Source organism: Humulus lupulus, chromosome 9 (assembly GCF_963169125.1).
Source record: "Humulus lupulus chromosome 9, drHumLupu1.1, whole genome shotgun sequence".
Lineage (NCBI taxonomy): Eukaryota > Viridiplantae > Streptophyta > Magnoliopsida > Rosales > Cannabaceae > Humulus > Humulus lupulus.
In genome coordinates, this window is record NC_084801.1 from 130,785,804 (window position 1) to 130,807,998 (window position 22,195).

A 22,195-nucleotide genomic window follows, 5' to 3' on the forward strand; every position below is an offset into this window, starting at 1 on the left:
TTTAAATGATGTATTTTTTATTCTGGATTATAGTAGAAATTTAATTTCAGTTTTCATGTTGCAATTAGAACAATTTGTTATGACTTTCACAATTTCTAATATATCTATTTCTTTCAATGGATCACAATTGTGTATAGCATGTTTGGAAAACGGGCTTTATATTTTGCGACCCAACGAACCCATCGCTCTTAACAATGATTTATTCAAAGTAGCTAAACCTAGGACCAATAAGCGTCAAAAGACCGAAAATGACAACATGACGTATTTATGGCATTTGAGACTATGTCACATTGGCTATGATAGAATTCAAAGACTTACAAAGGACGGGCTTTTTAGGGAACTCACCTTAGGTGAATTACATGTCTGTGAATCTTGTCTAGAAGGCAAACTGACCAAGCCTCCATTCTCTGCAAAGGGTGATAGGGCCAAAGAACAACTTGAACTTGTGCATTCAGATGTTTGTGGACCTTTGAATGTACAAGCCAGGGGTGGTTTTGAGTATTTCATCACTTTCATTGACGATTACTCTAGATACTCATCTCCTTACCCAATGCATAGGAAATCATAAACATTTTCAAAGTTTCAAGAATTCTTAGCTATGGCTCAGAACCAATTAGGTAAAACGTTAAAGATCTTGCGATCTGAAAGGGTGGAGAATATTTGTATATGTAGTTCCAAGATCATTTAACTGAACTTGGGATTTTATCACAACTTACTGCCCCAGGTACTCTGCAACAAAATGGTGTAGCGGAACGCCGGAACAGAACTTTATTAAAATTGGTTAGATGCAAGCTTAGTTCTCAACTCTACCAACTTCGTTCTGGGGACATGAAATTGAAATCCCGAATGACATTCTCAATGTCATGTCATCTAAATCAATTCCAAAAACTCCTTTAGAATGTTGGAATGGTCGTAAACCTAGTTTACACCATTATAGAATCCGGGGGTGTCCCGCCCACGTCCTGAGGAAAAATGAGGGAAAGCTAGAACTGCGAACTGAAGTTTGCATGTTTTTTAGCTATCCTAAAGGTACTCGGGGTGGACTTTTCTATAGTCATTTAATAAAGAAAATGTTTACTTCTACGAATGCTACTTTTCTGGAAAATGACTATGTCCAAAACCTCAAACCTCACATCAAAGTAGTTTTAGTGGAGATGGTTAAAGAATTAACTACAACCAATGTTCCTTCGTCTTCAACGCGTGTTGATGATGAAATTCCCAATCTTCATGTCCAACCAACACAAGTCAGTTTAAATGAAAAAAGTACCACTGTTCTTGAGCAAACAGTCACGGAGCCTCGTCGTCGTGGGAGGGTTTCTAGGAACCCAGTTCGCTATGGTTTGGATGGTGAAACCAATATGGTTGTTGGTGACACTAGTGATGATGACCCATTGTCTTTCAAACAGGCAATGACTAGCCCTGAAAAGGAACTATGGCTCAAAGCCATGAAACAGGAAATGGAGTCCATGTACTCAAATTCTGTTTGGGATCTTGTGGAAGCACCTAGTGACTTTAGGGCCATTGGGTGCAAGTGGTTCTACAAGAAGAAATGAGGTATTGATTTAAATATCAACACTTACAAAGCTCGATTAGTGGCAAAGGGTTATACCCAAAGAGAAGGCATGGACTATGAGGAAACTTTTCGTCTGGTAGCCATGCTCAAGTCCATTCACATCCTCCTATCCATAACAGCTGCTCTCGACTATGAGATCTAGCAAATGGATGTCAAGACAGCTTTTCTTAATGGAAAGCTCGATGAAGTCATTTATATGGATCAGCCATAAGGATTTAAAGTAGCCGGACAAGAAAGAAAAGTTACAAGCTGAATAGGTCTATTTATGGACTTAAGCAAGCTTCTCGTTCCTGGAACCCTAGGTTTGATGAAATAATCAAAACTTATGGCTTTGAACAAAATATTGATGAGCATTGTGCTTACCAATTGAAGGAAAATCAAATAGTGATGTTCCTGGTTCTTTATGTAGATGATATCTTACTCATTGAAAACACTGTTAAGAAATTGTCAGATGTGAAGAATTGGCTAAACACTCAATTCTAGATGAAGGATTTGGGTGAAGCAAGTTATGTTCTAGGTATCCAGATCATAAGGGATAGAAAGAATAAACTCTTATCTCTATCTCAAGCAGCATACATTGATAAAGTGCTTGAACGTTTCTCAATGACAAATTCCAAGAAAGGACATTTACCATCCTGCCATGGAATTCATCTTTGAAAGAAGCAGTCTCCACAGACTCCTGAAGAGGAAGATGCAATAAGAAAATTTCCTTACGCATCTGTAGTTGGAAGTCTGATGAATGCTATGTTGTGTACTATACCAGATATCTGCTATGCAGTGGGAGTAGTGAGTAGGTATTAGTCAAACCCAGGACCGGAACATTGGATAGCAGCTAAGCATAGCTTGAAGTATTTAAGGCGGACTAGGGGTTATATGTTAGTATACAAGGGTAGTGTTCTGAACCCTGTAGGCTACACCGATTCAGATTTTCAGGTTGATGTTGATAATAGAAAGTCTACTTCTGGAATGGTGTTTACTCTTAGGGGTAGAGTTGTGATATAGAGAAGCATAAAGCAGTCTGCGATCTCAGATTCCACCATGGAGGCAGAATACATAGCTGCATCTGAGTAAGCATATTGAATACACACAAGAGCGATTGCCAACTCGAAAGAACCTAGAAGTCACAAGAAGAGTAAGCATATAGAAAGGAAGTATCACATTATTCAAGAATATGTGGCCAGGGGAGGTGTGAAGGTTATGAAGATTACATCTGAAGAAAAATCTTCTGAATCCATTTACAAAGACACTACCAGAAGCTACATTTGATGAGCATATCAAACAAATGGGATTAGTAGAATAAAGGCATTAGTTTCAATTAGTGCAAGTGGGAGTTTGTTGGGATTTTATGCCCTAATTAAAACTCAATTTCTTTGTAATCTCATTTATTATCAATAAAAGAATAGAAATCATTTTTTGACTTGGTCAATCACTTTTCTCACATGTTTTATTTTCATGATTATTTGTTTAATATAAAATTCTATTAAATCTCAAGCATATAGCTAATCGTATTTATAGTGACGTAATCACAGTGGAATATAAATATGATAATATGTTAAAATATAAGTTAGTCTTAAGATTAGTTAGTGCACAGGATTTACACTGACTTGCCAATCTACGATATAATCTACTTACGCATCGTAGTGTTATGTTCTTTCTAGAACATTAGCAAAGTATATAAGATCGGATGTATTTGTTACATCAGACTGGACCAATATTGACAATAGATAGGATAAGTAAACATACAGTTATTATCTATTCTAGTCATATCATATAGTTGACCATAGGTCAATTCAGTCTCAGTTCTGAGTGGATAGTTTACTAACTGATTGTATTATTTGAGTTCTTTGACTTGTTCGTTACCAGCTTACCCTACGAACTAGCCCATACTTACATCTTGGGAACTCGGTAGTATAATTGAGTGGGAGTGTTAGGTGATCTACACTTCCTCCCATATAGCATCTCATACGGAGCAACTCCGATAGTCGCCTGATAACTATTATTGTATGAGAACTCAATCAAAGGGAGATACTTACTCCAAGATCCCCCAAAATCTAGCACACAGGCTTGTAGCATGTCTTCCAGTATCTTAATTGTTCTTTCAGACTGTCCATCTATCTGCGGATGATAAGCGGTACTAACTGCAACTACGTACCCATAGCCTTCTGCAGACTCTCCCAAAACTTGGAGGTGAAGGTGGGGTCCCTGTCGGATATTATCGACCTCAGAGCCCCATCAAGTCGAACAATTTCCTTCACATACAACTCATCATACTGGTCCACAGGATAAGTCGTCCTGACAGGTAAAAAGTGGGCGGACTTGGTATACCTATCCACAATCACCCACACCGAGTCATGCTGTCCCACGGTCTTCGACAACCCAACTACGAAGTCCATGGTGATATCTTCCCACTTGCACTCTGGAATCCCTAGAGGTTGCAGTAACCCCGCTGGCCTCTGATGTTCAGCCTTAACCTGTTAACACGTTACGCACTTGGCCACATAATCCACCACATCCCTCTTCATGCCCAACCACCAATACAAAGCTCTCAAATCTTGGTACATCTTCATCGTACCTGGATGTAAGGAATAGGGAGTGGTATGAGATTCATCCACGATCTCTCGCCGGATGTCGGAATCCATCGGAACACAGATCCAACCCTTGTACTTCAGTAACCCCGTCTCCAAGATAGAAAAGTCCTTAGCCGCTCTGACTAAGACATCCTCTCTGTGCCCTCTCAACTGGGAATCCTTCCCCTACGCCTTCTTGATCCTCTCAAGGAGTGTACACTGAAGAGTGATGTTGGCTAACCGACCAACCACCAACTCTATACCCGCTCTAGTCATCTCCTCAGGTAGCTTATTAGATATTTGTCTCGAACTGAACAACTGCCCCGAGCCCTTCCGACTCAATGCATCAGCCACTACATTAGCCTTCCCAGGAAGGTATAGGATATCACAATCATAATCATTTACCAACTCCATCCACCGTCTCTGGCGCATATTCAGGTCCTTCTGAGTAAAGAAGTACTTCAAACTCTTATGGTCAGTGTATACCTCGCACTTCTCACCATACAAATAATGTCTCCAAATCTTAAGTGCGAATACCACTGCTGCCAACTCCAGATCATGTGTAGGATATCTCTGCTCGTACTCCTTTAACTGTCTTGATGCATAGGCTATCACCTTTCCAGCTTGCATCAGCTGACACCCTAAACCCTGTCTGGAAGCATCACAGTAAACCACAAACTTCTCATTGTCCATCGGCAGACTAAACACTGGTACGGTGATCAGACGCCGTTCAGTTCCTTGAAACTTTTCTCACACCTATCTGTCCACACATACTTAGTCTTCTTCCTTGTAAATTCTGTCAACGGCGTAGCTATCCTTGAGAACCCCTCAACAAACCACCGATAATACCCTGGAAATCCCAAAAAACTCTTAACTTCAGGAACACTGCTCGGTCTAGGCCAATCTCTCACTGCCTCAATCTTACTTGGATCAACCAGAATCCCCTCCTTGCTGACAATATGGCCCAGAAATGTAACTTGCGGTAGCCAAAACTAACACTTGCTGAACTTAGCATATAACCTATGCTCCCTCAACCGCTGGAATACCAAACGTAGATGCTGCTCATGCTTTATCTCTGACTGAGAGTACACCAGAATGTCGTCGATAAACACAATCACGAACTTGTCCAAATAGTCCTTGAAAACCCTATTCATCATGTCCATAAAAGATGCTGGGGCATTGGTTAATCCAAATGACATAACCACGAATTCATAGTGTCCATATCTCGTGCGGAAAGCGGTCTTTGGTATGTCCTCTTCTTTAATCCTTAACTGATTGTAACCTGACCGGAGATCAATCTTGGAAAACACTGTCTTTCCCTGTAGTTGGTCAAACAAATCGTCGATCCTAGGCAGTGGGTATTTGTTCTTAATGGTCAGCTTGTTCAGCTCCCTGTAGTCAATACACATCCTAAGAGATCCATCCTTCTTCTTGACAAACAACACTGGAGCACACCATGGCGAGAAACTCGGTCTGATGTACCCCAAATCCAATAACTTATGCAACTAAATCTTCAACTCCTTCAACTTTTCCAGGGCATTCTATAAGGTGTCCTAGATATTGGCTCTGCCCCTGGTGCCAACTCTATAACAAACCCAATCTCCCGCTGCGGCGGTAACCCTGGCAGGTCTGCTGGAAATAAATCTGGAAACTCACATACCAATCTGGTCTCACCCGGTCTAACCGACACAACCCTAGAGGTATCCACAATGTTCGCTAGGAATCCTATGCAACCTTCATGCATCAAGTCTCTAGCCTTCAGTCCTGAAATCATAGGTACTCGCGGTCCACTAACTGTCCCCACAAATACAAAGGGTACCTCCCCTTTTGGTTCAAAAGTCACCATCCTGCGCTTGCAGTTAATCGTCGCCCCATACTTCGATAACCAATCCATCCCTAGGATCAAATCGAAGTCATCCATCACTAGCTCAATCAGATCAACAGACAACTCCCTACCATATATCTCTACTAACAATGCTCTAATCCATCTCCTAGAGACTACCAGTTCCCCAGCTGGCAACAAAGTCTGAAAACCCCTAGCATACAAAACACTAGGGCTACACAGCTGATCTATCACTCTAGCAGACACAAATGAATGAGTAGCTCTCGAATCAATCAATGCAGTATAAGAAGACACAACACTAGAAATCTGACCTATCACAACCTATGGGCTAGCCTCCGCCTCAGTCTGAGTCAAGGTAAACACTCTGGCAGGAGCGAGACTGCCGCCCTGCTTCAGCTCCTCTTTCCTGGCTTGTGGGCAGTCCTTTTTCAAATGATTGGCACTCCCACAGATAAAGCAGGCCCTAATCCTGCACTCACCCTGATGTCATCGTCTGCACCATGGACACACTGGAAAACTCCTCCAGTTGTCTCCTCTGCCCTGACGGCCGTCAAAAGCACCCCGTCCCCTCCTATTTGTACTAGGAGGAACAAAAGAATATGGGGCCTTTCTCTTCTGCTCACTGGAGCCACTACCCCAACTGGATCCAATAAAAGGAGGCACCGTCCTCCTGGCATCACACCTAACTACGCTCTCTCCCCATATTTGATCCTCGGCCCCCTCAACTGTAAGGGCCTTGTCCACGATCTAGGCATAAGTAGTAGTCTCTGGATCCAAAGTAATCTTCACATCACGGGTGATCGTAACATTCAATCCCCGTATAGATATATCCCTTCTTGTCGCATCAGTCAGCACCAAATCTAGTGCAAACTTCACCAACCGGTCAATTCTCAATGCGTACTCAGTAACTGTCAACCGGTTCTGAGTCAGGTTGATGAACTCGTCAACCTTCGCAGCTCGGACTGCAACATTGTAGTATTTCTCATTAAAGATGTTTCTGAACTCTTCCCAAGTCATAACTGCCACATTCCTCCTCTGAGTCACTACATCCCACCAGATGCGGGCATCTTCTCTGAACATGTAGCTGGCACAAGCTACCTTCTCGTTCCCTTCCACCCTCATAAAATCCAGGATGGAAGAAACCATATTCATCCACTGCTCTGCCCGCAGTGGGTCTGGTCCACCCTCGAAGGTGGGAGGATGCTACTTTCTGAACCTCTCATACAAAGGTTCCCACCTGTTCTCCATAACAGGCTAAACTGGCACTAGCACCACAGCCTGCTGAACTGATAACCCAGTGGCCTGAGGAAGGGCCTGCTGCCTCAACTGCCGAAGTTCTTCCTCTGTTTGTTGTAGTCTCGCTTCCATTTCGGCAAACATCTAGTGCCAATTCTGTGGGGCATGTGGAGGGTCCTGACCCTGATTGTCATCCACGGCCCTACTGCCACGAAGTCTCGATAATTGTCGAGGCATCTCAACTATATATCTGCAACCAACGACGCTGCTCATCAGGCATGATAACAACATTCAAAACCACCTCCCAATCACATCATCCAACCATAACAGCAATCCACATAACATACAAATAGCATATAACACTCAACGGGCCATGCCCTGGCATCATGCATATGTTAACTCATTCATCATTCTCTATATAAAATACACAGGAAAATAGGGCAGCTAAGCACATATTCAAACATATAAGTCAATCATTACCAACCAACCCTGAGTCGAGCTTGTCACTGACATCGAGCATACATGTTCGGTCAATCTCCAGGAACAATAAACCTTGGCTCGCTCTGATACCAAGTTGTAATGCCTTACTTCCTTAGAGTCGTTACTAAGTGAGTTTTAAACGTGTAAATAACCCGCTAATCGAGGTTTTAAGACTAAAGTGTAGCTAAACCATAAACAAAGTCACATAATTTAAGAATACATCCATCACTGATGAGTATAAAGTGTTTAACATTTGGGATCCCAAAATACTGTTTAGAAATAGTTACAACTCAAAAATATAACTAAAGTCGGCTATACAACAAAATGTAGGTTTAATACAAACATCTCCCAAAAATACCCCTGGTCGTGGCAGCTAGGCAGGCCAAACATGTACGCGTCGCCTCACACTCTCCGTACTCATGGTTGGTTGACTTTCCCATTGCCCTTACCTGCACCACAGATCACCCGTGAGCCGAAGCCCAACAAGAAAACTCACACAAGAAAATAGCATATGCATATCAATCATTCAACATATAATCAAGCCGCCAACAGGCTAAACACATACAGCCACACCGTCCCAAGTGCTTTACCAAGCCCTGGGTCCGCGGTCTACACTGTGAGGATATCCCAGGTATCCTTTAGTGTCTCTCCCTGACAGCTCGGACTCTGCGTGCTAAACGCTGTCCCGACTCCTTGCCATACTCGACCTTGTCGTTCTCGACCTTCACCGTTCCCGGCCCTCGCTGTTCCCGGCCCTCGCCGCTCTCGGCCCTCGCCGTTCTCGGCCTTCGTCGTTCCCGGCTCTTGTCGTTCATTCACATATATGCACACATATCATAACTAAACAAATACTTAAACACGTTTAAATAGAATCAATGGGGCTACGCCCTGCAGCATAATCATATAGGGTCGTGCCCTGCAACACAAACTATAGGGCCTCGCCTTGCTCTACGGGTGCAACAGTTTTCTTACCTGTGTCCCGAGCTTTCCAAGCACCGATGTCCCGAGCACAGTCCCCTAGTCTGAGCCTCATTGAAACCCTAGACACAACACATCAACAATATCCAACCATCAAGTTCTAATCCATTAAATAACTTTGGGTCATAATTCCAGTCTTTGAGACCTTGAATTCTATCAATCCAGGTGATAAAATCCATCCCTAGCCTTAACTTTTGGATTCCTGAGCCTAAAATCTCCTTGAAGCCTAAAACACACTAAGTGTCGCGGCCCCATGAACCCATGCCGCGGCCCCATGAACCCATGCCGCGGCCCGCCTCAACTAGAAAACCCCAACCCCAAAATAGGGCAGGTGCGTCGCAGCCCAATCTAGGGTGTATCGCGGCCCGCCCCTCTTCCTAGCCTCCAACTTGTTCTAGAGGTTCGCGACTCAACAAGAACAATGTCGCGGCCCGACCCTTCGAACCCAGAAAAATCTTCCATTTGTACTTCCAAAACCAAGCCAATTTACCCCAACAATCCAAATCATTCATCACAGAAGTTCCACTACAATCTCAACAACAAAACCTAACTAGAATTAACCCCATACTTCATCTAAAACGCAAGAATGATTCTTCATCTAACTCACATGCATAACTCTGAAATACCAGCAGAAATTCAAATATAATTCAGTTAATTATACACTAGAATCCTTACCTTAACTGTTAGCTTTGCCCTTGAACTAACCCTCAATCACAGCCAGCTTCAATCCCTTGAGAGCTAAGCTTGCCAATTCTCTAATTCATCAAAATCTTCAAACTCAAGAGAGAGAAGGGAGAGAGATGCTTGGGTCGGTTACCCTTAGTTTTTGAATACTTCCTTGGTTTTTTGTTTTATTTAACTTAAGTTTCTAAGGTTACCTCAAAGGCTCGGGGTACCGAAAACGTCCCCGAGGGCAAAATAGTAAATTTACCCAATATTCCCTCCTAAACGCTCTAACTTCAAATATATCTACAAATATTTATTTTCATAACCCGATAACCCAATAAAACATCTAATGCCCGAAATACCCCTCGACTCGCCCCGAGTCGGGTATTTGACCTTGTTGTGACTTTCTAGCTAAACCGCCCCCTAGGACTGTCTCGGATCATGCAACGCAGATATATCACAAACATATATCACAATTATTACATTTATGCCTTCAACGGGCTAAAATTACAAGCATTCCCCTAATAACCAAACGGGGCCCACATGCATATTTAATTCACCTAAACATGCATTTCTAATCACATACTCATCAAAATTCACATATTATAATAATAAGCCACTTATTGCCCTCCAGGCACGCTTAACAAGGTCCTAAACCTTATTAGCAAATTTGGGATGCTACAGTTACCTAATGCACATGCCAAATGTTGTGGTAAGATGGTTGTTAGCACATATTTTCTTAGAAATTTTCCATGTTTAAGAATTCATTCTTTTCTGTGAGAAGTGAGACTTTAGAAAACAACTTTAAAATTTTTATTGATTCTTAGAAATAGTTAAAATTATTTGGACAATGTATTGTGGTATGAATGGATGATGTTTTAGGGATAATATTTTCTATAGACAAATCTTATTAGAGAGTCTTTTATTACTTTCTTCATAAAAAAAAAAGAGACGAGAAAAAAGAAGAAAAGGAAAAAGAAAAACACAAGAGCAATAGTTCTATCATTTTCAATTATGTTGTCTCTTATGTTAAAAAAAAAAGTTTGTTTATTAATTTCATGTTTTATTTTATGGATCTTAGAATAAATGTAAAGATTGTCTATTTAACTTAGAATTCCCAAAAAATTGGTTTTGTGGTACTCTTTATGGTGGTTGTCCAAATAGTTTATTTCCTATCGTCATTTCAATGATTATTTAAAAGTTTGTCATATATATATATATATATCCATTTGATGAGTGCTTACTTCTTTATTTCCAACTCCATGAGTGAAACTCTGAACTTTAAATATTTTTAATTACATGAGAGGTTAATGTAATTGAGACTTTTACTTGGCATAATTTCGAAGGCTTTATGTGCTATGGTTTGCGGTAAGAAGGTTCAAGTTTGGTGCACACACTCACAACTCTAGATTTATTCAAAGTAATTTTGATAACTCTTGTTGACTTGTTACTAACATTTTGTGTTAATACTTAAGTTCTTTTATAATTTTGACCGGAAATATATCATGTTGACATTTATTATTTTGCTTGAATTGCTAGAGACCAGCAATAAGCTCATTGGGGGTTGTGATTAGTGTTCAAAAGTATCATTTTATTAGTCTTCAAGTTTAAAATTAATTAAGTTTTAATTAATATTTTCATGGATTTATTGCATATATTTTATATTTGAAAATATTAATTTTAGTTTAATTTTTGTTCAATTTTCAGGAAATAAAATGTATTTTGACACAAGAAAAAATAAAGAAGAGAGAAAGAATTATAATTTAAGAAATTATGAAAAAGTAGCATTTTTGAAGGTGAAATAGGCCCAAAACCAAGCCCAAATAGCCTAGGCCCAAGCCTTTAGCAATTGCCCACGGTGCCACATGGCAGCCTGCTATTTGCCCAGCCGAGCCACGCCGAGCCGCCTGAGCCACCTGACGCGCACCTGTTTGCCTGACACGTGTCCCCTTCCAGCCACCCGCCTGATGCAAGCCAGCCATTCCAGCCGAGCCGAGCTGCTGACGTGAGTTGCCTGCCACTTGACGCACTTGCCCCGCAGGTCCCACTACGCCTTCCACACCGCCTGCCAAGCCAACAAGACAGTGCCACATCGCCTAGCTGCTCCCCACGCACCCGACCACTCAGCCTGCCACGATCTGACCGTGTTCCCCCACTCCACCTGCAGCCTTTTCCAAAGCCAATCCGAGGTCAACACGTGTCCCACTTGTCCCATTTTGCATCAGATTTTGAGGCCACTTTCTCCACTTTCTAATGCACGAAAATACCCACTTTGGAGCAAAAGTTTCTCTATAAATAGATAACCAAAACTAGTGTAAAAGGATGAGATTTTAGAGTGGAAAAAGACAGTTTGTTATTTTGTTTCTTTTTTTATTTCTTGCTTAATTTTGCTTGTTTTAGGTGACAAAAATGAGTGAATTATTTTAGAAATATTGGTGAGGTTAAAGTGGAGTTGTTGTACTTCTCATTCTCAATAGTGATATTGATTCTTCTTATGCTTCATTTTCATATCTCATTAATTATTTTGTTTCTCATCTTCTAATTTCTTTTCTAAAATTATTTAACATCTTTTAGATAAGTTCAGACATGCTTTTCTTATGTGACTTAGATTGTTAATTTATTTTAGTATATTTGTTATATTGTATGTCTTTTACTGCATTCTGCCAGTGGTATTTTGTCGCTCTTGAATATATAATATGATATGCTATTAAATTAGGAGTTAGATTTAATTTAATCTAGATTATTTAATTTGTGGTTTTAACATATACATCTTCCAGTTGCAATTAATGGTGTAGAATTGCAACTGTGTTTTGAATTAATATTAATATTAGAATAGGTTTTACAACACTGCATCTCTACCTTGTCATGCTCTTTATTTGATCGTTTTCCCTAATCTATCATTTTACTTTCACAAAATTCATTTCTTCAATTCTACTTTATTTTTATCTTTTATTTACTAATCAAATCTTTAGTTGTGTTTTCCTTTATGTGGATACGACATAGCCCGATTACTACTGCGACCGCTTCGGAGTTTATTAGGCGATATCAATGGGGTAATCCGCTTAGACCAAAGATTTTTAAGACAAACTAATTAATCGCATACAATGTGTTACACCAACTTTCCTACTTGTTTATTACAAAAAAACTTTGATCTGATTTGTGTATGACAAATTAATAACATATAACAATGTAGCTGAAATTACCAACTTGATTCAAAGACTTTACATTATGTTTGGTGAAAAAAATATACGAGAGAGAAAAAAAATTAGAATGATTAAAAAGAAAGTGTAATCTTTTTCTTAGTTGTTTAATGGATAAGAAGAAAAGAAAATTGATTTATTATAACATTATTATAATACTTTAATATTATTAATATAAAAAAATTCCATGAAATTTTCATTTTTTTTCTCTTATACTTTCTCAATTCTTCTCTATCAAACATGGGGTCAATGCTGAGGTTGCTTAAAGATCTAAGAGGGTTTGTTGTTATCTAAAACAGAATACATTTTAGCTAAGGAAAAAATGCAGATTGCTAATGGACTTTCTATTCATATGTTAGTGAGGATATTCTACTTTTAAAATTATCATTTTTCCATTCTTATTTTTTTAAAGAAAACCATACAAAATTATATTAAATGACAGTGATAATTCATAATAAGGCTCATAGTTTCTATCTATGCAAGTCGATTGACTACTGTTTCGTGTTCTCAAGGGGTGTAATTCTCGAAAAGATAAGGTCCTTCGTGTGTTGTGTTGTGATATGGCTAATAATATTAATAAGTAGTTTTACAATCATATGATTGATCAATGTATAGACGGATGTACATGCTCATCTTGATAATAAGTTGGTATATAATAACCCAACTACCGGTTAATTTCATAAGAATATTGTTATGAGGGTTTTAATGAAAAGTAATCATGTTATAATTTAATATTGAATTTAATATATTTTAATTTAAAATAAAATATGTGAAATTTCTGTGTGTCGCATCGGTGGAGATGATATAGAATTTGATAGTAATATACATTTCGTAAATTCAGCTAATTGAGTCTCTATTTCTGTTTTGGTTCTCCATTTCGTTCATATATGGACTAGTTTTATTACATAGTTGATCTATTCTATCCTAAAATGGTGGGGAGAGAAATTGAACCGGCCATGACCTCCTCCAAGAAAAGAAAGGTGTGAAACCATCTAGGCTAAACTTAGGACCACGAATTTCATCAAAAATTAATAAATTATTGCTCTCAAAATAAAAACTCAAGCTTAGGAACACCAAAACGTAAATCAACCATTGGTAAAATAAAATTGAGTATCATCAGACCTGGATATCTTATATGAAGATCAGATCAAATGGTTTTTGTCCTGTTAATACATTAAAAAACACAAGCAAATGTCATCATGATGCTAACTCATCAGAACATCAGCAAAGTGTAGTATTAACTGATGATACTATATATTCTTGCTTCTATTTCTAGTTTATCATTATGATCTTTATTCGTTTCTTTGTTTCAACACATGTACACATTACACATGTACAGAAAAATAGCATATATATATATTCTATATAATAATTGTATAGATAACTGAAATTTTTTGTTTTAACTGTTTTTTTTTTTTTTTCTGCTAACTTTAACGAAATATTCTTATATTTAACAGAATATTCTTATATTTAACTGTAGATTGTAAAAATAATTTAAACTTAAATAAATAAATAATTAAAAAAATTAAAATAAGATATTTTTGAGATATTTTACAACGATAATTATTTAAAAATAATAAAACCATACATTTTTTAACTTAAATAAAATTTAATTAAACTTAAACTTAATATTATATTAAACATATAATATATAATATATAATATTTTATTGTCACTACCAAATTTAAAAACTAGAACAAACATAAACTTAAACAAAAAGAAATAAATAAATAAATTAATTAAAATAATATATTTTAAAGATATGTTGTGATAATTTAAATAATTAAATCATATTTATTTAAAAATAATAAAGGCATACATATCATTTTTTATCTTATAAATTTTTGTGATAGTTTGTTTTTTTATCAAGTGATTGAAGTTTTTTTTTCTTCATCAAATTCATCAAAGGACCTTGCGAGATATATTATAAACTAAAAATAGTTGATGCATGTATACTACTCTCTACACTATGATTTTTTCTATTATTAATTTTTTTTAAATATTATTATATTTTATATATATATATCATGTAGTCATGTAAATATATATTTATGTTAACATTGTGTTTAGAGATGTCATATATATAGAGATTATTGATATAAATATTTATCTATACTATAGAATTATAATTTATTCTACTATATATATATATTAAAAAAATAGTGAACCAGTTTTTATTAAGATTATAGACAATGTTTACAATTTTAAAACTAAGCAAACGTGCATTGCACGTTGCTTCTACCTAGTAATAAAATAAGTTTGTAGATAACGAAAATTCTTGATTTTAACGATTTTTTGTCTGTTAACTTTAACGGAATATTCTTATATTTAACGGTAGATTGTAAACATGACTTAAACTTAAATAAATGAATAATTTAACAAATTAAAATATGACGTTTTTTAGATATTTTACAATGATAATTATTTAAAAATAATAAAACTAGATATTTTATAACTTAAATAAAATTTAATTAAACTTAAACTTAATATTATATTAAACATATAATATATAATATTTTGTTGTCACTGCCAAATTCATTAGAAACTAAAAATAATTGATGCATGTATACTACTGTCTACACTATAATTTTTTCTATTCTTATTTTATTTCTGTTATTAATTTTTTTTAAAATATTATTGTATTTTATATAAACATGTCATATAGCCATATAATATATAATATATTTGCATGGCTATATGACATATATATCTATGTCAACATTATGTTTAGATGCCATATATGTAGAGATTATTGATATAAATATTTATATATACTATAAAACTGTAATTTATTCTATTATATATATATATGTGTTTTTTTTAGATAATGAACCAATTTTTATTAAAATTCTAAATAATGTTTACAAATTTAAAACTAAGAAAACGTTCATTAAACGTTGCTTCTACCTATATATAGTTCTGTTCACATTCATGAAAATAGAATAATAGATAATATCCACTCCCCTAGAAAAGAAAAATATTATAAGGGAATTCAGTATTTATCTAAATATTCTTACACATTTTACTCTCTCAATATATATATATATATAACCATAAGTCCTCCAAATTATAATAACTAACTTTTTAAGCTCATACAATATTGGAGTCTATATTATGAACAATAAAAAGATAAAAAAAAATTAATAATATTTGCTGACTAGCTTTTTCGCTAACTATTAATTAAACAAAGCTTAAAGAAATAGAGAGTTTACGTAGTTCAGGTTATAAATTAATCCTAGTCCGCGAATCATTTGTATTTAGGATGTTTAATTCTTGTAAATATCAAACTTCTATGGTGGTTTTCAGGTAGCGTTTTGGCAATGCTCTGAAAACAAGAAATGAATCAAGGATTATTTACAAATTGTGCCTTAGCCCTATGTATAGATGGTTGAGGGCGATTAGTTCCCTGCTAAGGGCTAATTACAATGATGATGAAATTACACCAAATATGGGATTTTTTTCTTAAACTTTGAAAAATATGGCAGTTTTTTTCCTTAAGTTTTTATGGCATTTTTTTTTTGTTTACAATATTATTGGGAGTTTTTTTCCCGTATATTTATGAAATTTTATTTGTATACCATATTTTGTCTTTTATACATTTTTAGTAGTTAGTTTTGATACATGTTTAGATTATTTTTATAATTTTAATCCATTTATATTATTTTTTATCATTCATATTTTATAAAATATTTTTTTTACATAATTCTTTGAAGAAAAAAATTTGAGACCTTCATCACCATACTTTTTTTCCCATTTCTTCTTCTTTTCTTCCATTTTTTATCTTCTTCAATCAATATTTTATCCACACTAACTGGTTACCACTATCAAAACAATTTTTATTTTTTCTTTTTTGTGATAATCCTGCGTCATTGTCAAAAAATTTTAGTGATGTGTGGTAAGTGGTTATAACAATAAAAATCAGTTTTATTTTTTAAGTGGTGTTGTAGTAACTAGTTCTAGCTATAAAAAAATTTTGATTTTTTTAGTGATGTATCGTTATCAAAATATCAAATGAATTGTAACTGGTTACTTAGTGAGATTTGAAAAAAAAAACGATATGAAAAAAATAAACTAAATTGATCGTGAAGGTAACTCGTTACAACTAGGTCTGAAAAAAATAGATATGAAAAAAAAATCAGTTGTGATGGTAACCGGTTACTTAGCTAGACCTGGAAACAAATAGGATCACAAACAATAAAGCTGAACTAGCCATAATCGTAAATGGTTACAGATTCAGATCTAAAAAAAAAGAACCAATCGTCATGGTACCTGGTTAATTTTTCATGTGTGAAAACAAAATCAAATCTAAACAAACAAATCTAAATTAATCGTTATTATAACTGATTACGGCTAGATAAAAAAAAAATCAGATATGAATAAAAAGAATCAAACGCTATTGTACCCGGTTACTTACACAGATCTGGAAAAAAACCCCAGAAATCAGAATAGGTCATGACTATAACTGGTTACTGTTAGGTTTAGAAGGAAAAAAATTAAATATGAAGTGCAAAATCATATTTGAAATGGAAAAACCAGATGTGAAAAAGAAGAAGAACAACAACAACAACAAAGAGAATAAAAATAAAACTAGATCCGAAGAAGAAGAAGAAGAAGAACTAGAGGGGCGAAGGTACGTTGCAATCAGGGGCGGGGGAAGAGGTGCATCGTCATCGTCGGGGGCGGGGGCGGAGGTAGCATTGCCGGTGGAGGACTAAGATGAGAGAACCAAATGGGAGAGGAGAGAGGAAGAAAGGAAAATAGAGGGGGAGATTGAGAGAGAGAGAGGGAGAGAGATGTCGTGAGGGAGAGAAAGGAAAGAGTGAGAAAGAGTTTTGTGTATTAATGATTATAGCAATCTATTTTTTATATTATATGGAATTACCATATTTAAAAAAATTCAAAACTTACCATATTTTGTATAATTATTTTTTCCCTAAAAATATAGAAACTATGTTAATTTTTCCCATATTTATGTAAACTTCTCTACAATTGTAGCGTCCCAAATTTGCTAATAAGACTTAGTGTCTTGATTAGCATGCCGGGAGGGCAATAATTGACTTAATTATGTTATTACGTGGATTAAATGATTATGTGATTAGAAATGCATGTTTAGGTGCATATGGGCCCATTTTGGTTAATAGGGACATATTTGTAATTTTGGCCGAGGGCATAAATGTAAATTATATGTGTGTTGTGCTTGAGACCACAAGATTGTGAAGATTTCTTTGTGATGTGTGATCCGAGACGGTCCTAGGGAGCAGAATAACAAAATAGTCACAACAGGGTTGAATACCCGGCTCGGGGTGAGCCTAGGGGTATTTTGGGGATATAGTACGTATTTGGGATTTACCGAGTAACGAGTAGTGATTTAGCGATCATTTTGGATATATCGGGATTTATAGGAATACTCGAGAAAGTAGCGGGATGTGGCAAATAGCGAGATTGCCCTTGGTGGCATTATAGGACTAATGATACTATAACGACCCAAAATTACTAATAAGGCTTAAGGGCCTTGATTAGTGTGTCGGGAGGGCATAAACTGGTTATGTGTGATTTAAATGATTAAATACATGATTATTTGATAAGCATGCTATATGATTATTTGGATATATGAGATGCATGATTATGAGTATTAGTATGCATGTAGGCCCTGATTAGGTTATAAGCGTTGTAGCGCCCACTCTGTGGTGCTGTAGCGCTACCCTGCCTTCAGAAGAGGATTTTTGGGTTATTTCTTAGGGTTTTTGCCCAGGGGCTTGGGGTTTGATTCCACCACCCCGTTTGGTGGAATTAGGGCTTCCCGAGGGCTTGGGATTGGTCCCGAGTTTAGGTTTTTTAATTGAAGTTTAGTGATGATTCTAATTTATGGCTGTGACTAGGTGTACGCTAGAGCTCAGACAGGATCGTGCTTGAAGGTTGATTTCACTAATCAAAGCTATCCAAATCAAAGGTAAGAAACTGCACCCGGTTATATGCTTGTGTTGGGACTAAGAGCTCCCTATATTTATATGTAATGTCATGAGATGGTATTATGCCATGGGACATGTGATAAACGACCTAAGAGTGTCAGAATCAATATTTGCGCACAAGACAAGGCTCGGCCACTGGTAGCTGAGGTATATATATATATATTTGCTGAGCTCATCCTAAGTGAGCCGGAGTCAGTGGGATAATCAGAGGGTGCGGCCTAAGGGCGTCGACACTGTATTTTGGCGTGATATGTTTAATGTTGTGTTAATTAATGATTGTGATGAGTTTGTTATCTAAATAACTGAATATTGGTTTGAAGATTGATGCCACTGTTTATGTGAGTTGTATGACTTGTTATATATCTGATTGTTGTTTATTGTTTATACACTGTATTATGGTTTCTTACTGGGCCTCGGCTCACGGGTGCTTCGTGGTGCAGGTAAAGGCAAGAGCAAGGTGGACCAGTCCTAAGTTGGAGAGCTTCGAGGGCTGAATGTACATAGTCAGCTGATCGGCTGGAGCGTCCTAGGTTTAAGGGTTCCTGAAGACTGGCTAGACATGTACATTCGCCGCTAAAGACAAGCTCGACTCAGGGTTTGGTAATTATGTATACATGTCTACATGCGTAAATGATTAGAAATGAATATGAATGCTGATATTTGTATGATTAATAGGAAGCATGAGATACTGATAGGGCCTGGCCCTTGACTGTTGTGTGATTATATTGAAGCGTGCTTATTAGCATTGTTGTTGTATGTGAATGAATATTTGAATAAATTGTTTTATCTGGATTGCTTGTGAAAGATTGAGTTCCAATGGTGGATTATTGAAGGATTATTACCTTGTCATCATAGTTTGACCGTCGAGTCATTGATCGTAGATTAACTTGGATAGCTATGTGTCCAAGACAATTTGTACGACTTACCGGCAGTAGGTCTGAGGCAAGGGATGATGACCAGGGCCAGACCCCTCCGCCGGTCCCTGAGAACTAGCATAAACTTATGGCAGACATGTAAGCACGGCTACAGAGCCAGGATGAGCAGATCCGCCTTCTACGACAGCAGGCTCCATCAGGGAGTGCTGCCCCTATTGTGCCACCTGCAGTGGTACCAGTTGTACAACCAGTAGAGGTTGGGAACAGATGGGAGTCGTTGTATGAGCAGTTCAGGAAAGAGCATCCTCCAACTTTTGAGGGAGGACCAGATCCATTGAAGGCTGAATAGTGGATGAGTATGGTCACTACTATTTTGGATTTCATGGGGATAGAGGGTTATGACAGAGTGGCTTGTGCTACGTATATGTTGAGAGAGGATGCCTGCATTTGGTGGGAAGTGGCATCACATACCAAGGATGTTACTACATTGACTTGGGAAGGATTCAAGGATTTATTCAGTCAGAAGTATTACAATGTTGCCATCAGGGCAGCAAAGGTTAATGAATTTGTGGGGTTGGTGCAGGGCAGTATGACAGTTACAGAATATGCCCTGAAGTTCGACAGACTTGCGAAGTTCGTACCGGATCTTGTGCCTACTGACGCAGCGAGACAAGACAGATTTATCAGAGGGTTTAATGCTATGATAGCCCGAGATGTGAGGATTACAATAGTTCCTGGGGGGACAACTTATGCCCAGGTTGTTGAGAAGGCTCTTACTACTGAGTAAGCGAAGAACAAGATCTGGAGGGAGAATGTAGTAAGGCGGGAGGGCCGCAGGGCGGTGCCTCCCTATTCTGGGTCTGGTAGGGGCGGAGGCCCCAAAAATCTAAAGAGGAAAACCCCTAATGCTTCGACTACTCCTGGTCCTGATAGGAGAGGTCGGGGTACTCACGGTGGCCGTCAGGGAAGTGGTGATTCATGGAGGAGTTATCCTGAGTGCATGTGGTGTAGAAGACGCCATCTGGGCGAATGTAGGGCTAAGGCCTGTTGTGTGTGCGGGGTGATAGGACACCTCAAGAAAGATTGCCCGACAATGAAGAAAGGGGAAGCAGGAAAGGTGGACAGATTGACTCCAGCTCGAGTGTTCACCCTGACGCAGGCAGAGGCCGAGGCTAGTCCCTCGGTAGTGACAGGTCAGCTTTCTAGTGCTGGCTCTCCTTTTACTGTACTGATTGACTCTGGTGCTACGCATTCATTTGTTTCCAGTAAGGTGATTGATAGACTGTGTAGACCTAGTGAGTATTATACTGCGGGGTTCGGGACTATATTGCCTACAGGAGAACTGGTAGTTTCCAGGAGGTGGATTAGAGCACTGTCAGTGATGGTTGATGGTAGGGAATTGTCAGTAGATTTGATTGAGTTGGGTATGGAGGACTTTGACATGATTTTGGGGATGGATTGGCTGGTTAGATACGGAGCTACTATTGACTGTAGGAAGAAGATGGTGACCTTTGAGCCGGAGGGCGAGGATCCCTTTGTCTTTGTGGGAGCAGTATATGGATCCCGCGTACCTATGATATCAGTGCTGAGAGCCAGAGATTTGTTACAGGGAGGATTTATGGGCTTTCTGGCTAGTGTGGTGGATACCACTAGGGTTTTTCCAACAGGGCCGGAGGAGACCAGATTGGTTTGTGAGTTCTTGGATGTGTTCCCCGAGGACTTACTAGGTTTACCGCCGCGTAGGGAGATTCAATTTGTCATCGAGTTAGCACCAGAGACAGAGCTAGTGTCGAGGGCACCATATAGAATGGCACCGACGGAATTGAAGGAATTGAAGATACAGTTACAGGAGCTTTTGGATTTAGTGTTCATCAGGCCTAGCTACTCGCCATGGGGTTCTCCAGTGTTGTTTGTGAAGAAGAAGGACGGGACTCTGAGAATGTGTATAGACTACAGGGAATTGAACAAGTTGACTATCAAGAATAAGTATCCCCTACCAAGGATTGACGACTTGTTTGATCAGCTGCAGGGTAAGATGGTGTTCTCAAAGATTGATCTTCGATCTGGTTATCACCAGTTGAGGATCAAGGATGAGGATATACCGAAGACGACCTTTCGAACGAGGTATGGGCACTATGAGTTTCTGGTCATGTCGTTTGGTTTGACCAATGCCCTAGCAACCTTCATGGACTTAATGAACAGGGTGTTCAAAGACTTTTTTTGGATCAATTCTTCATCATCTTCATCAATGATATCTTAGTATACTCCAGATCAGAGGCAGAGCATGAGTTTCATCTCTGACATGTTCTACAGAGATTGAGAGAGCACCAGTTGTATGCCAAGTTTAAGAAATGTGAGTTTTGGCAACCAGAAGTGACATTCCTTGGACATATTGTTGGTGCAGATGGGATTAAGGTAGATCCATCTAAGGTGGAGGCAGTTAGGGATTGGCCGAGGCCAAGGAACACCTCGGAGGTTCGGAGTTTTCTCAATTTGGCAGGTTACTACATGCGGTTTGTGGAAGGCTTCTCGAAGATAACGGCACCGATGACAGAATTGACACAGAAGAATTTGAAGTTCGTCTGGTAAGATAAGTGTGAGAACAGTTTCCAAGAATTGAAGCGGCGGCTTATTACTGCACCTATGTTGAGTCTTCCTTCGGAGGGAGGAAAGTTTGTGGTTTATTGCGATGCATCTAGGTTGGGTTTGGGCTGTGTGTCGATGCAAGACGAGAAGGATATAGCTTATGCGTCACAACAGCTGAAGGAGTATGAGCAGTGGTATCCAACCCATGATTTGGAGTTAGCA